General features: G+C 36.3%; 1 protein-coding gene across 3 annotated transcripts in view; it reads left to right on the forward strand.

Annotated features, from left to right (window-relative positions):
* The window catches only part of LCOR (ligand dependent nuclear receptor corepressor), a 137,017-nt gene that overhangs the window by 102,820 nt on the left and 18,302 nt on the right, over positions 1–15,895 (forward strand). The gene's annotated exons all lie outside the window — the stretch shown is intronic.

Below are 15,895 nucleotides of genomic sequence, written 5' to 3' on the forward strand. Positions count from 1 at the left end.
TACCATGTATTTCTCGGAGGTGGCTCATCACATGGCTGGCTGTCAGTCTTGGTGCCGCAGTGATCTTTTAATATTTGATTTCTCTCTTGATTTGCCACTGTTCTGTATTGGCACTTTCAGTGTAGATATTCTAGTTTGGGGACGTCCTGATAAATGTGTAATAGAGATTGGTCTATTCGCATGCTTAATTTCTGCTTATCAGAGTTTTGCATGGCCCAAACAACAGTTGACCATTTTTATGGTATGGGAAAGTATAGTTCACAGCTGTCTTTGTCACAAAAGCCTTTTCTCCTCTCATTCTCCAGTAGGCAGATGATGACATTACTCAAACTAATGTTAGGAGATAATGTGTTGAAAATCAATTCTTGAGGGGTTTTTTTTGTTTTGTTTTTTAGATGAGAGAACATTGATATTATAGAATAGATATGCTATGGCACTATAAAGTCAAAAATACTGAATAATCCTGTGGAAAGATATCTAGTTGGTATTTTTATCATTAGCTTTCTCATTTTTCAGACAGTTGAGTCATGAAGCTTGATAGTAATGTAATGTACTATATTACTTTGTTCAGTAGGCTTTCTAGTGACTCTGAACTATGTTTGTGATGAGCTATACACTTTTTTCTGTTCCCCAAATACCATGAAGGACAAAGGTCTCTCTTTCAAGAAACATAATTTATATTTGTGTATAATACTTTTTAATATTAAGTTTGTTGTTCCTCTGAAGTGTAGGTGTTGCTTGATAAACCTTTGCTGCAGCAGATCATGAATATGAGTAAGGCTTTGTGTGATAATAGGGGTCCTTATGTGAAGTTAATTACTGTTCAGTTCTGGTGAGCAAGCTCAACAAGTGTGAAGTGTGTATTAGCTTTATTTGGTACACTTTTACTTTACAATATTGAAGTGCTTTTAGAACTCTGGTTATCTTATATAAACCATTACCTCAACCAATTGGCATTTTCATTCCCCAACATTTTACCTGAGCTATAATATGAGCTATATGGGATCAGATAGTAACACAATAAGGCACAATGAGAAGTTTAGTCCCAATTTTCTGGAGAGAACTCTAAATTAGACTAAAAATGACTACCTGCAAAGGCCCATATCATAACTACCTTCTGTCATGAGGCAGTACTTAGTAACCTTTGAGCTGCTAGTGAGCTATGATGTGTTCTCCCCCTGCCCAAGTAAGCACATGGTGCAAGGCCTGGTTCTAAGCCTTGGTGATTCTCTTACATTTCATTGACCCATAATAGTGAAGCTTGGACTCAGTTATTTTTTTAAAACAAATTAATGAGTCAACCCAATGTCAGAACCTGAAATTGTTTTGAGTAGTTACAGCAGATAAGTGACTGTTCGGTGTCATTTTCTTTAACAGCTATTGTCTCTCTAGATTTAATTTTGAACCACGTATTTTTGCTTTTGTGATTATTCTTTCTTTAAATGCTAGAGGTTGTTTTTGTATGAGCCATCTTTTTCTATATATTCAGGTTGCTGTCATTGGTGTTAGAATATGGCAATAGACTGAATTGCTCCACTTAATCTTTTATGGAAGACATTGAAAGTTATAGGTTAAATTTTGACCTTCATTGAAGATACCAAAAATTGTTTTCCTTGTAACCTTTCCATTGTAATTAGGTCTTCATTAATACTGTGGTCAGGCCAGTATTAATGGCTTTAGCCAAACGGCCCATTTTGAAGACTGTTAAGCTATATAGGGGCTTAAAAAATTGATTGCTTTCAAACTCTACTGAAAAGGAAAGAAGTATAATTCTGGTACAAGGAATGCAGACCTCCAAAGTCTTCTTAGTTTTTTTTTTTTTTTTTTTTGATTCGTTCTGTCCTTGAGACTTACAGGATTTGTGAACATGGTGACTGAAGGGAAAATAGAGGAAATTCTCTGCATGTCCTCTCTCTCTTGTTCCCAGATAAACTCACAGTTGCCTTTTGAAAAAACAGACATTAGCCCCGTGGCTGTGTGCCCTGCATGTTACGAAGGGGATGGGGTGGTAAGGAGTAGGATGGGAGGATGTAGACTTGAGAAGAAGCTCAAGATTCCGGACTATGATACTAACAGTGAGTCACAGGATAGATAATGTGACAAAGTTGGGCCACCTTCCTCTGATAGAAAAATCTTGTAGGTGGTTTGAAAATGAGAATCAAGGCTAATTAATGTTGATTTGACACTAAAACATGAGTTAATTCTGCAACTATTTGGGGGGTAATTTTAAGGTTTCCAGTTCATTTAGAGCTGTATCGATAAATGCTGAAAAACAAGCACTTTTAGTTAATCATCGATTTATTGGATGTAGCAAATATTATAATCATAATATTTAATCTTTATAGTTTGAATATGGAAATGAACTCTTTACCCCATCTTGAACTGTCTTTGAACAGACTCAAGGTGATCTTTTCAACACTGGAAATGACCCTACACACATACCAAAAAAAAATCTAAAGCAGTAAGACGTATTTGAAGATCCATACCTCTTAGACTTTTTAGATTTGTCTTGGGAAAGAATTTATGAACCTATAACCAGTATTAGTGCAGTCTTGGGTTCCTTGTTCTGCATAATTGCACCCTTTCTCAGGTATGTCCTGAAAACATAAATTTTAAAATAATCTCTTTAGAGATTAGATTCTCAGTGGATAGTGTGTAAGGGGACTGGGGGAGGGGGGTGGGGGGGTTGGCCACAGGACACTGACACAGTAGAGCAGGGATTTTTAACATTCAATAGCCAAATAGAATTTCAGTCTAGAATATTTTTACCCCCTCAGAGTAAGTGAAACATTACATCTATTATTTGGTAAATACCCGGTGCTACACTCCTAAAAGTCTTTTTCTTTCATCCAGGTAACTTTTTTTTCCTGCTTGGTGGAAGGGTATATAGTAAACTTTACTGTCACTAGGAAAGCACTTGTCCGAAATGTTTAAAGTACTAGAAAAGGGATAATTCAGCACTTTTTCTGTTACAACACTAAAGTCTTAATTTATCTTCAGAGTCTTAGGTACTGTAAGTTTTAGCGTGATTATTTAAAAATATAAAGCATAACTACATAATATGGGGTCAGATCACATTTATATAAATAATTCTTGTCTTATTAAAAAAAAAAAGACAACATTCTGTACCTTTCAAGCAATTCCAAATGATTGCCTCACGTTTCCCATTTCATTAAGCATTTCAGGCTTAAGAATTTGGAATTTGAGAGGAGGTGAGGGGAAAATTCCCCAACATGGAAAATTGTGTCAGACCATTTTAGAGAAATAAATCACTAGGAAAATGGGTAGGGATTCTCTCTCCCTTTAAGTCTTCAGGGAATGAGCAGTATTTAGAATCTTTGGCTGAAATTCAAGCCTTTTTACTGTGTAAATTTTTAATATTAATTCACTGACATGCTTTTTACATCAGAGGACTGAAAATGGATCTTAATGTTTTTAAGTTGTGGAAGGGTATATTTCTAAAATGAGGGGGGATAATTAACTAGGTTAGTATACCAGCATTAGTAAGTTTAAGGAATTTTAGTATGTAATAGCAAAGTGTTTGATTAAAAGTTTAATCCTATATTGCTAGTCGAAATTAGTTACATTCTGATATAGGAAAGATTAATAGTCATTGGATATTGATATGCTGTGCTGTCAGAAAACCAGACTAAGATAGAAACCTTTATCTGACTCCCACATGTTGCTTGTTCTGATGGGATGTATACTTTACAGCAGCTTATTGCTGCTTTGAGAAGAAATGTATAAACTATACATTTGGAGTGTTTGCATATAATTCTTTATAACCTCCACTTTAAACTGTCAGACATTGGTATTTTATCAGTCCACACTGTTAAATAAAACTAATGTTCTTAGGAATCCAACTTGTACACACTGTTTAAAAACCCTCAGGGACAGTTTACACACTATTCTCACTCAATTCAGGTACTTTGATGCTATTCTTAAACCTAACAGTGACTTGTATTTTTCTGTTTTGCTTTTATTTCGACGTGCTGGTAGCACATCCTTGATGAATGTCAACTTAAAAACTCAGTTCAGGTATCCAGGTATAACTCAGCCAAACAGATTTTAAAGCTGCATATAACTCTCCAGCACACGGTGCCTCACACTCTTATAGTGGCATTCTATATATTCAGTTATTACTACTGAGCAGATAATATGGGGGTTCCTGTTAACAGTGTATTTAAAAAAACAAAATGTGCATAAATGTATAGCCAGCACATGTGTAACACACACACACACACTATATATTTTTAAATGCCACTAATAGCCAGCACAATTAAATGACATTCCTTGCTGCTTCTGTAAACTCTTAACAGATGCAGTTCCTCCTTGATGTGGCTCTTGCTTCTTCACCACACTACTACTGAATTCAAGCACTGGCCCTTGGGTGTCTGACCTCTACATTCTAGTTTATGCAATGTCTTTTTAGAGAATTCTGTGCACTGGCCACTGTGATGGAACCGTTGGGCCAGTAGTGCTCTGAGTTTATTAGTAGTGATTCTGCCAAAGTTGGTGTTGTAACACGAGTATGTAAATGTCAAAAAATTAGCAGAGGTCGAGGTCTCCATATCAGCAGACAGTTTTGTCAGTATATTTTGTAGCCTTGAAGTCCTCAGTGACAAGTTTCTAATGATGTGAAGTTCTAATTCCAGTGTTTTAGTCCTTTGCATCTTTACTGTTAAGACTTGTCTACTAGAGGTCTTTATTCTTTAAGACTCCTTCTGTTTTCTACAGTACTATCTGTGGTTAACAAAATAGATTATTCCTCTGCTTTAATATTTGATATCTTACATCTAAAAGGAACTCTCCATATATAAAACCCATAGCTTTTGAAGATACAGAAAATGGCATCTTTCAGATTTCTAGAAGTTCAAGTGTCATGCAACAAAACAGGAACCCCCTTTACTCTTATGGACCTCATTTCAATATACTGTTTACAGTTTGACGGAATTGTATAATTTAATATTTCTCTTGTACTGTAGTTTATATTTATTTACAGATTTTTTTTTTTGTACTGTGTGATTTGAACTTTTTGTTCCTTGCTATGATCAATGTTTATGTAGTAGAGCACTTATGATCACAAATTAAGTTTTTTGGTTTGATTGCACTACATTAAATTTTTAAATGCAGTTCTGATTTTTGACTGGACTAAAATAAGCTGTGTCTTAATGTATGTGATGAGTACTTAAAATTTTAATCCATGTGGTCCCCTTTTTTTTGCATTGTATGTCAGAAGCGCTAGTTCTTTCGTGCATGTGTAAGATTTAATGGTTCCATTGTATTATTTGACCATGACATTTTGGAGAAACATTCCCAGCTGTAATGTTGTGTATGGTAGTTCTCACTGGATGCTAGACTTTTCAAAACCACTATTCTTCTAATAAATTTTGTTGTGAAAAGCTGTTTTAAAAGCTTGGTTTCTACTTCTTAAGATTTTAATGCGTTTTTACAAAGTCCACAGAAAGGGTAAGATTTCCAGGTGTACTGTAAATGTACGTGGTAATCGAAGTTCGTAATTTTTTTAATGGTAAATTCTTTCCAGATGACCTCTTAGGTAACTAGAAGTTGTTGTTTTCAAAATTGTGCTTTGGTATTTGGGTGCCACACTGCCTTGTCATTCTGTGCCTTTACTAATTTGATGCTTCCCATCCTCCGTTTTCTTTGTTTGGATTATTCACTTTAAAAAGTTTTTTTCAGCTAGACAAGATTTATATTGATATTTTCATAATACCTGCTTTTGCTGGGCTTATGTAATTTTCTGAAAAATCATAATTTCCCCAGAGTAAAACTTTATGCTGGAGTTGATTGCTAAAATAATGATTTACTGAGTTTTGTTTGCTCTTTTCTTGAAGCGCAAGTATGAAAGCAACACTGTCAATCAGTTGAGGTTATTATAGTCGTTCTGATTTCTTGGGAAGGTGCACAATAAAGAACAGCATGTATGTTGCTCAATTGTTTTTAGAAACTACGTATATTAAGAAGTTTTGGATTATGAAGTGATTTCCTGTTGTAAAGTGGTGAAGGGAACAGCTGAATTATAGTGATAAAGATTAGAAATGGTTACAGCAAAGTATTAGAGGAAGCTTTTTCAAAGCTCATGATATACGTACAATTAATGTAGGTTGAAGTGATTTCTGATCATTTCTAATGGCATTTTATATTCACAAATGATGCTATTGTTGGTAGTTGCTCCAGATTATCTTTTAGTTAGTATTTTTGTCTAATTTCTTTGGCTATCTATTTCTACCTTTTGGTCTGATGTTTATAAATTTGGAAATTTGTTGGTACTGAAGGCTTGTTTATTGGCTTCATTTGTTCCCCTTAGTCATGCCACATGTTTATAGAACATTTTTCTTGAAACCTAATTACTACTACTTTGTAAATTTCAAAGCTATAATTACTTGTTTCTTGCCATTATCCATTCTAAACCGGTGGCCAGATCAATATAGTAGGATTATAATCTGGCATCTCATAAATGAATTCATTTTAATGGTCCTTTTTTCGAATTGATACTTAGTTTTTCAATTATAACTTTAAAAAGGACTTACTCCTTCTAATCCAGAATTTTCTTCTCTGATTCTGTTGATACTTTGGAATTAATTCAGGGATTCTTTGTCTTAACAAGGTGTCGGAATCAGGGAAATTGCATAAGGGAAATGGAATGAATGGGAAAATGGAAAATGGGATAGCTTTCTGCAATTGCCTGAGTTGTATAGTTGTTATTTTTTCCTCAAGAACTGTCCCTTTCTCTCACCAGACATTTGTATTGAAATGTAAAAGCATACCTACATCATCGTATGGTGCTAGATTTTGTCGCCAAAGAGTGCAAAATCTTTTTTTCTTAATAGAATTTACTAAGTAATGTGGTAGATAACGGTTCTTGTATTCCAAATGTACACTTTATCATTATCTGCTTCCAGTGGTAAGCATTTAGCACAGGATTTTATTAATCCTTTTCAACTTACAAGTTTATTGGACTTGATGTTTTTGGAGGAAATGGTGTATCAAGCTGGATATTTATCAGGCTGCATTTACAATTGGAGTAGAAAGGCTTTTTTTCAGAGGTTAGTGGAAAAGAAATGTTCTCAAAAACTAGTTAATAGTTTAAGCCGTGGTTTGGTTAGAGTGCAACTTGGAAAGTAAGAACCTGGGAAGTAAGCAAAAATATATAAAAAACTCATAAGGATTAAATCTTGAATCTGAAGCTTTTTATAGGCATGTAAAAACACTATTGTTTATTGACTAGTAGTTTTAAGATGTACTCTCGCCAACCTTATTTAATCAGCAGTATGGAGTGATAAGGGATTATTTGGTACTTTAAATTTCTGTCAACTTGGTATTCTAGCTAGATCACTCATGTTTTCATCTGGAAAATCATAGTGGTAGCCTGAATTGCTGTTTAGGCCTCATTTCACCTCTGAGTCTATTAAATGCAGTCTTCTATTAAATGTGAGACAAATACACTAATTATATCTGTTCTAACGTTGGGAAATAGAATAGCAACCTTTATTGAATAATAAGGTATAAACCTTAGGTCTCCCCTTTGCATTGTAGCATTTTCTAAAGGAAAAACAAATAGATCAGGGTCTCATTTTAGATGCCTTTTATTTAAAACAAGTCTGTTTTTTAAAGTTTATATTATGAACTGTATGAATGTGGTGATATCTTTGCAAAAATTATAAGGTATGTTAATTTTAAAGTGTGTTATTTATAATGTCTATTTCTGTTGTGTGCAGGCTGGTTCTGTTTCGAATATTGGAGCACAAAGAGTTCTGGGGGATCATTGGATATAATCAGTCTCAATTAGAATCAGTCTTTAAGAATGCAGATGCCTGGGTCCTACACCAGATCCACTGCATCAGTTTATAAGCATGAGGCCTGTACATGCTGTATATTTTCAAAATGTAACACAGGAGGTTTTTGTTTTGTTTTGTTTTTCTTTTTGTATTTTTAAAGTTTATTCAGTAGATCTTTTTCTAGTTGTGGCAGAGACACGTAAAACTTAGCATCTCAACCATTTTTAAGTATACAGTTCAGTAGTGTTAGGTATATACACATTGTTGTGACCACAGAAACTTTTGATTAGCCCCCCATTGATTAAATACTGTTTGTCCTGTTCAAATCTTTCATTTTTTTAAATGAAAAACATGGAATGTAAGGAGTTTAAGGGACTTGCCTTCCTCACATAGTATGAGATGCCCTTAATACTCATGATTCCAAACCATTATATCTCTATACCACTTTGGCACTCCTGATTCAACCCTAGAATTAGAATGCGAGGTTTAATCTAATAATTTTCATTTAGGTTCACTTTTAACTTAATTAAATCTGAAGTATTAATTTAGTTTCACTGTTGTGGAGAGTAAATCTACATTATGAAATTACCAATTAAGAAATTATAGTAGAAGCTTACAAACTTAATATTAAATAGAAGTTAGGGTTGTTGACTCAGTGCTAGAGGAAATGAATCTTGAAGAGTAGGTAAGGCATAGAGCGGAGAGAATATCCCAAGTTTAAGAGACAGAATTTGATGGGCCTGGTTTAAAATCCCAGCCCTTCTAATTTCTTCGTACATGACCTTGAACAAGTTATTGAAACTTTGTGAACCTTGGTTTCTTACCTATAAAAGGAAGCTTATACCACCTGCCTCAGAGATTTGATGAGTCTCAAATGAGATTCTGTATGTAAGATACTTAGTACTGTGCTGGGCTCTTAGCAAATACTCAAAAAATGCAAGGAGTGAAAGCCTCTGGCAGGAGTTTATTTAGTGTGAGGGATAGGGAAAGTGAGAAAATCAGATTGAAAGTTGTAGAGGAAGTCGTTTGTATTGATTAGGACTTTTTTGAAAGAGGCAGATGAGTTTGTATTAGGGACACTGGTCAGCCAGTCTTTTCACTGCAGTCAGAGACATAAAAGTGTTGGAACTGTGATTAAAACCTGGAATGCTGCTTTTCTTAATTTCTTGGTCCTGTTCCATGGGCATATTATCAGACTATTAGTCATTCTTTGTTTCTTTTCAAAGACTAGACTAACAGTTGTTTAGAAAGTAGAAGATGTTTAAGATTAAAAATTACAAAGTTGGGTAGAATTTATCTGCATTTCCATTGTACACTGAGTTTTTTGTATAGTCAAGGTTGAAGTTTTACATGCTTTGAAGATTTTTCTTTTTACGTGGTGGTAGTTTGAATAACAAAATGTAAGAGCCAAGTGTGGGAGTGGTCACGTGTGCGTGCATATGTGTTTAATCATCAGACCATTAGTTTTCCAGTGAAAGAATTTGGGGAATCTTCTGCCGAAGATTTAGTGATTTTAGCTATACTCTTACCAAATCGAAGTTCTGAGCATTTCAGACAGATCATAGCCAGCACAGTTCAGAGGTGTTCATTCCAGCATCTATTAAATTGACTAGAAACATTTTGCTAGGAAAACCTGGCAGTGTAGCATTAGCTAGATAAAGATGAATTAAAAAGAAAATAACCAGGATAGCAAATTCTTAATGAAGTGCTAGGAATTGGTAAGTCTGTGTAGACCAGTTTTTCAAACTGGATCAACCAGTTGCAACCTTAGTCAGTTGTAAGATCAGTTTAGTGGGTCCTAACCAATAAAAGGGAAAAAGCACATAGCGTATAATAAGGATAAAGACTGTTTCATTGAAATGTGTGTGTCATCATAGATAATGCAAACTGAGATGTGTACTTTATCACTTTGTAAAAAGTATTTCTTACTCTGCTTTGCAGTCAGAACTCTTTAATGTAAACCATACCTTTTCATCCCAATAATTCTGATACCTTGGAGAGCATGCTAGCAACTTCCTGTGTGCTTACAGTTAAGAGCCTACACCTTTTTCTGTCTGATCTTCAAAATTCCCTTCTTCCTTTCCCTGCCTCGTTGATTTGAACTCATGTTCATTGGAAGATTATTCTTTTTTCTTGTGTTTTCTGTTCTTGTAAAAAGTCTTAGGGAAATTATTTTCACTGCATAGTAATTTATTTGGTTAATTTATTCATTGCTTATTTACACCTGAGGTTATCTGAGCCCCATGTGTTAGGCAGTGAAGCTATTTGAGTTAAAAAGGACAAAGTCCTGTCCTGTACCCAGAGAAGGTTCACAAACCAATGGAGGATATAACCATGTCAACCATTATGTTACCATGCAACGTAAGTGCTATTTAATAAAAGATAGAAACAAACCATGAGAGCAGAGTAAGAAATTCTGACACAGCCCCCAGGGAGAAGGTGCTAAGGAGGATGGAGTATGAGCAGTGGTAAGTTGATAGGTTTTATGCAAAAAAAAAAAAGTAAGATCAGGGGTGCATGAGTGGCTCACTCAGTTAAGTGTCTGACTCTTGATCTAAGCTCAGGTCTTGATCTCGGGGTCATGAGTTCAAGCCCCACGTCGGGCTCCACCCTGGGCGTGGAGCCTACTTAAGAAAGAAAAAAAAAGTTGTTAAGATCACATTTGGACTTGAAGAAGATGGCAGTTCCGCGTAATGTGAAGCAAACTCTAAAATGAGAAAGTAGTGGCAGGGAGTTTAGAAACACAGTATTCTCCAAGGAAAGTGGAGTCAGTGTAGTTGAACTGGGGAGTGATTGGAAGCAGGAGAAAAGAAGCTTAGGGATAAGGAGTGAGGGGACCAGCCTAAGTTGAGTGTGTGAGTGTGAGTGTGGACACTCGGTCTTCGATATTCCTGAGTGCACACTGAGTATACAGGTGATTCTGCTTAGTTCATCCCATTCCAGCACGTCTCCAACCGTAGACTTGAATTCCCAGAGAGGTGGAGTAGAGAATGATGATAAAGGACTTAATTCCAAGAGCACCACCAGAATGGTAGATCTAGAAGTGCTTTGCTTATCCCTACACTTTAAATCTTAACATATATATGCCTCCTCTAATATTCATGAGATGAACAAGTGATACATGACCTTAAATTTAGGAATCTCTTTTTAAGGTTCTATATTTTACAAAGTGATCTAGTCTTTAAATGGTTACAGTTATTAGAAATGCCTTCCTGATTGACTATCTGACAACGAAAGTAGAATTTGCCACTTTTAAGGCTTACACTGTAGATTTGTATGATTTCAAGAAGGGAGATTAAGAACCTCACGAGAACGCGAGAAAAGTTAGGATCTTGAAGATTCCGTAACAATTACGGAGGGCTCAGGACATTGACAAATATCTGCTGCTGCTTATAATCTGCTAGTCTCCCTCTTCCTTTCACCTGAAAAGAAACTAAGAATGTCTGTCAAAAACATACCACCCTGTTTCTGGAGAGGAAAGAACATTTCTGTTGCTGGGATCTGTCATGTGAACTGTTAAATGTCCTCTTTGTTTTTGTGTCAGCCCCCCATGCCTCCTTTAGAGAACCCTGTGCATACACACTGCCTTGCAAAGTGGTGATGTGCACATTGAGTTAATGGTGGTTGTTACCACTATTATTACAAAAGAAATAGACTTCCCTCATAATGGAGTCTTTTCCGGACACCAGGGAAGCCATCCACAGTCCTCGGCTTCTCCTGGACCTTGACAAATGTTTCTTTCCCCTCACCCCATGATGAGGGGATTTAAAAGAGCCCCATGATATGGTGCGTTTTCTTTCATGTGGGGAATGAGCACCTGGTTTCTGCTTAAGCAGTGGTATTTTTCTAGTCCATCATTGTCCTGGTCATTTAAACTGGGAATGAAAAGACAATTTTCCCCCAAAGAGCAACATAGATTTCAATCCTCTGACTAAAAGTCAAAAAGAGAAACAGCTCAGTCAACTGGCTTGTCACGAGCTCTCATGTAATCCTGACCTCCTGAAATGTCAGTTATGCTTTTACCATCCAGATCTCTCCTCACTTTGGCTTCACTAACTGACTAGTGACACACTCTGTTTCAATTCAAAGCAGCCTGAGGCAGAGGTTTGTCCTCTTGGTCTGAAATTATTATATTATTTCCTAAAGACTATTTCAAAGTGTTTTCTAAGAATTTAGTTAAAACACTCATTAGCTTAATAATTTAGGTTTGTGCTCTCACACCAAACCAGTATTTATTTAGCAGTATCATTTAGGGATATTTCTTCCCTCGCTTCCAGGAACTATTATTTTTTAATTCATGCCCTCCAGTCCAAAATCCTGTGTCTTTCACAGCGTATGAGCCTTCTCTCCTTTTGTTTAAATTAATACCCAGATGTAATGTATTTGGTCTTACATGCATAGTCTTATCTGAGATCATAGAAATAAAAATCCATCTGATAGGGAAAAAAAAAACTATCAGATGTAAATAGTTCGGCGGAAGCGTCTGTGAACTCATTACTTTCCTAGAAGGAGACAAAAGCATTGGACTGTGGTGCTTAATGACCCCTTGCTCTGACTTCTGTTCACCAAGTAACCTTTTGATTATATTTTGGCTTCCAGGGTGCATTTGCCTATAGGGTGAAAATATGTTAAATAAGAATTTCCTTGATAATTATATTTTATTATAATTTAAGAAATTTGACAATTTGGTTAAATTGAAAAGAAATAGGAGATACAAGGTTTAAAAGGCTTCTATCATATTTAGATCTACTCTGAATCTTTTATCAGAGATACTAAGCCCCAAGATACCGAAAAGTTAGCAAACTATGGCTTCATGCTCAGTAAACACTCCCTGAAGCACTTTTCCTTTCCCCCAATTTAGATTATTCATAGTTTTTGGAATCTTTGTTCGCCCTGCTTCTAGTAAACTTGGCTAGGAACTCAGTAAACTTAGAAAGCTTTTACAAAGAGATTGCAGGTCTTGTTTGAGATCATTAGTTCACTATTTTTCCACTTCACACCTGAACAAGATGCTGTTATGCCATCGGCAGTCACCCAGGGTTTGAAAATAAACACACACACACCCTCCTCCATGTTTTTCCATCTCAGGAGGAGTGATCATTCTCCTTAACCCCAGTTTTGAGAAGTGCTTTTTCTATCTAAATCCATCTAAATTCTCTTTCACAAAATTTGGATTTCAGCCACCTGGAAGTCAGGTATTAAACTGCCTGATTCTAAGAGGTCACTTTCTGTTCTGTGATCTTATTACTCACATTCCTTTGTCACCTTTGTCTACTGTACCCTTTTATGGTTTCTCCTAGTCAGTTCTGTGGAAGGAAAACTTGGTTGTTCAGTAGTTTAGATGTTCAACTAAACTATATATGGCTTTTGGAAAATCTCCATACCACATGCTGCCCACCTTCTCCTCCACTCCACACACACATACAGTAAATGTTGTCATAGCACTTGGAATAGTCCTATATCCAAGTATGGGTGACCAACAAATGTGAAATAGCCAAGGGTAGATGCATTTCCCAGTGCAGAGCAAGGACTTCTCAGCAGACCTATCCAGGCCCTTGGAACACATTTTCTATGTTCAAAGGACCAGAAAATAAGGAATTAGGGAACATAATTTCAGATTATTATCTAGCAAAAAATACAGCTCTTCTTGCCTTGAGGGGAACTAATGATGCATTTTTATGTTTTCTTGTATTTAAGTAGAAGAATCAAGGCGAATTAAAGTACATTTCTTAACTATTTGGTCTACTCTGTCAAGTGTTGTCTCTAGCTTTCTCTCCCCTTCTGTTTTACCAGGACTACCTTCTTCTGCTGCTAAGATCAGCTCCCATAGACACATCACACAGTGTCTTTATTGCTCTTTTGTATTTTGGTCATCACTGATGTTGCATTTGCCATCAAGAGTTTTGTTGGTAGTTAGCAGATATTGGAGAGACTACCTGAATCCATCAAACCCAGATTCTGGAGTCTAAAAATTGTCCTTTCAGCTCTTTGCCATCTCTCTTCTCGTTTTATTTTTTTTTTAAATCTTTGTCTTATTTTTATTTATTTATTTGACAGAGTATACAAACAGGAAAAGCCTCAGAGGGGGGGAGAGAAGCAGGACCTTGGGATCATACCTGAGCTGAAGGCAGATGCTTAACTGACTGAGCCACCCAGGCGCCCCTCGTTTTATTCTTTTACTCTAAGATAACATAAGCATTGACGATCCACCATTTACATTAACCACAGGAATGCTTTTCTTTGGGCATTTAAGTATTGCAGTATTGACAAAGTAGGCGAGCTCAACTGTGTCTAACCTCTGATCTGGAAAAACATCATTGAGTAAATCATTACAGATAGCGTTGTGAAACAACACATCACTCTTAAACTGTGCTTTTCAAAGTAGTTATGAATATTATCTTATCCTTTGACCACACCCTTAAGAATTAGGCATTGAGCTGGGGATAGAAAGACAGAGTGGTCAAGGTCATGCAAGCTATTTCTGTCCAAGGAGAGACACTCAGAACTCATCCAGGGAGTTGGAAGTCAAGTTTCCCTCTTCTTCTACAGCCCTACCTCCCATTTACCAGTCCCTGGGACCTTACAGCTCTGTAGTGGTGGTGAAGTATTTCTGATTGATAAATAATTTACTTAACTATTACAGACTCCTGTTTTTGAGCAGAAAGAACATGAAATCAAACAAGCGATTTTGAAATCTGTGATGAATTATTGTTCTTGTAAAGATCTTACATAGTCAGATGTGAGGGACGTACCATCATACCAAACTGTAATCACTGAACTATAACATAGTGCTTTCCCTTCAGTCGAGTTGAATGAATGGGCTGCAGGACAGAAGCTCGCCCCTCTCTTTTTTACCTTAGTGCCTGAGAATATTCTAAATCAGGGCAAATGCATATTTAGACTCTCTCAAAGGCCTAAGACTATAGGAAAAAATGGAATAACTGGAAGCAAAAGTAAAGACTAGCTGTTTAAAACTCAGGCAAAAACTAGCCAGTTTTTTAAAAACTGCACCCATTTTAAAAAAAAAAACATGAAAAAATTGTAATAAATTTCAGGAAGATGAGGTTAATTTTTTAAAATTAAATATTCAAATCATGTGAAATTAAAACTTGTCTAAGCCTAAGATCTTATTGAGAAAATTTCTAGAGAAAAACAAGGTAGGAAGCTTGGTAAGTTAGAGGCAAAATCAAAAGTGATTTTATTGCTATAGTTATAAAGTTAGCTATTATAACAGGGCCATTTAATGACACTTGGGCAAAGGTTAGTATTAATGTGAAGGTTCTCAGATCCAAGTGAAGCTACCAGTCCAGTTGTCTTCCAAACATCTCAGATGCAGAATATTAAAAACACCTCAACTCAATGTGTACAGAAAGGAACTCATCAGACACATACCTACTGCAACAATCACCAGCCCCCAGCTTCATTCCCTGTGTTCCTATCTCAGCAAATGAAGCTGCCCAGGAAGAAAACCCAGGAAGCATTCTTGATGCTTTTTTTCTCTCCCCTCTTTTTTGCTAAGAAAAAACAGAAGAGCATGAAATGTGATCCCTACCTTGTTGTTTACATCTCAAGTAGCTCAAGTAGTTTACATTTGCTTGGAAAGCTAAGACAAAGACAAGTCAGTAAAAGAGACAAGATAATAAAATGTATAGGATAAATATACATGATTCCTTGTGATTGCCAATGTATTTTACAAACCACTGTGGCCTAGGATTTCAGGAAAAGATGCAGTCATTCCAGGTGGGGATAGTTTTGAGGTGGCCCAGGATACAACTGATAAAGAGCTCCCTACTTCTTGCTCTGATGAGCTGTGGTTCACCAGTACATTCTCCCTGATTCTTTTTGCGAGGAAAGCGCACATACAAATGACCCTTTGTTGATGTCTCTCTCTTTTATTTATTTATTTTTTAAAGATTTTATTTTTTTATTTGACAGAGAGAGACAGCGAGAGAGGGAACACAAGCAGGGGGAGTGGGAGAGGGAGAAGCAGGCTTCCCACCGAGCAGGGAGCCCCATGTGGGGCTCAATCCCAGGACCCCGGGATCATGACCTGAGCCGAAGTCAGACGCTTAACGACTGTGCCACCCAGGCACCCT

This window comes from Zalophus californianus, chromosome 15 (genome assembly GCF_009762305.2).
Source record: "Zalophus californianus isolate mZalCal1 chromosome 15, mZalCal1.pri.v2, whole genome shotgun sequence".
Classification (NCBI taxonomy): Eukaryota; Metazoa; Chordata; class Mammalia; order Carnivora; family Otariidae; genus Zalophus; species Zalophus californianus.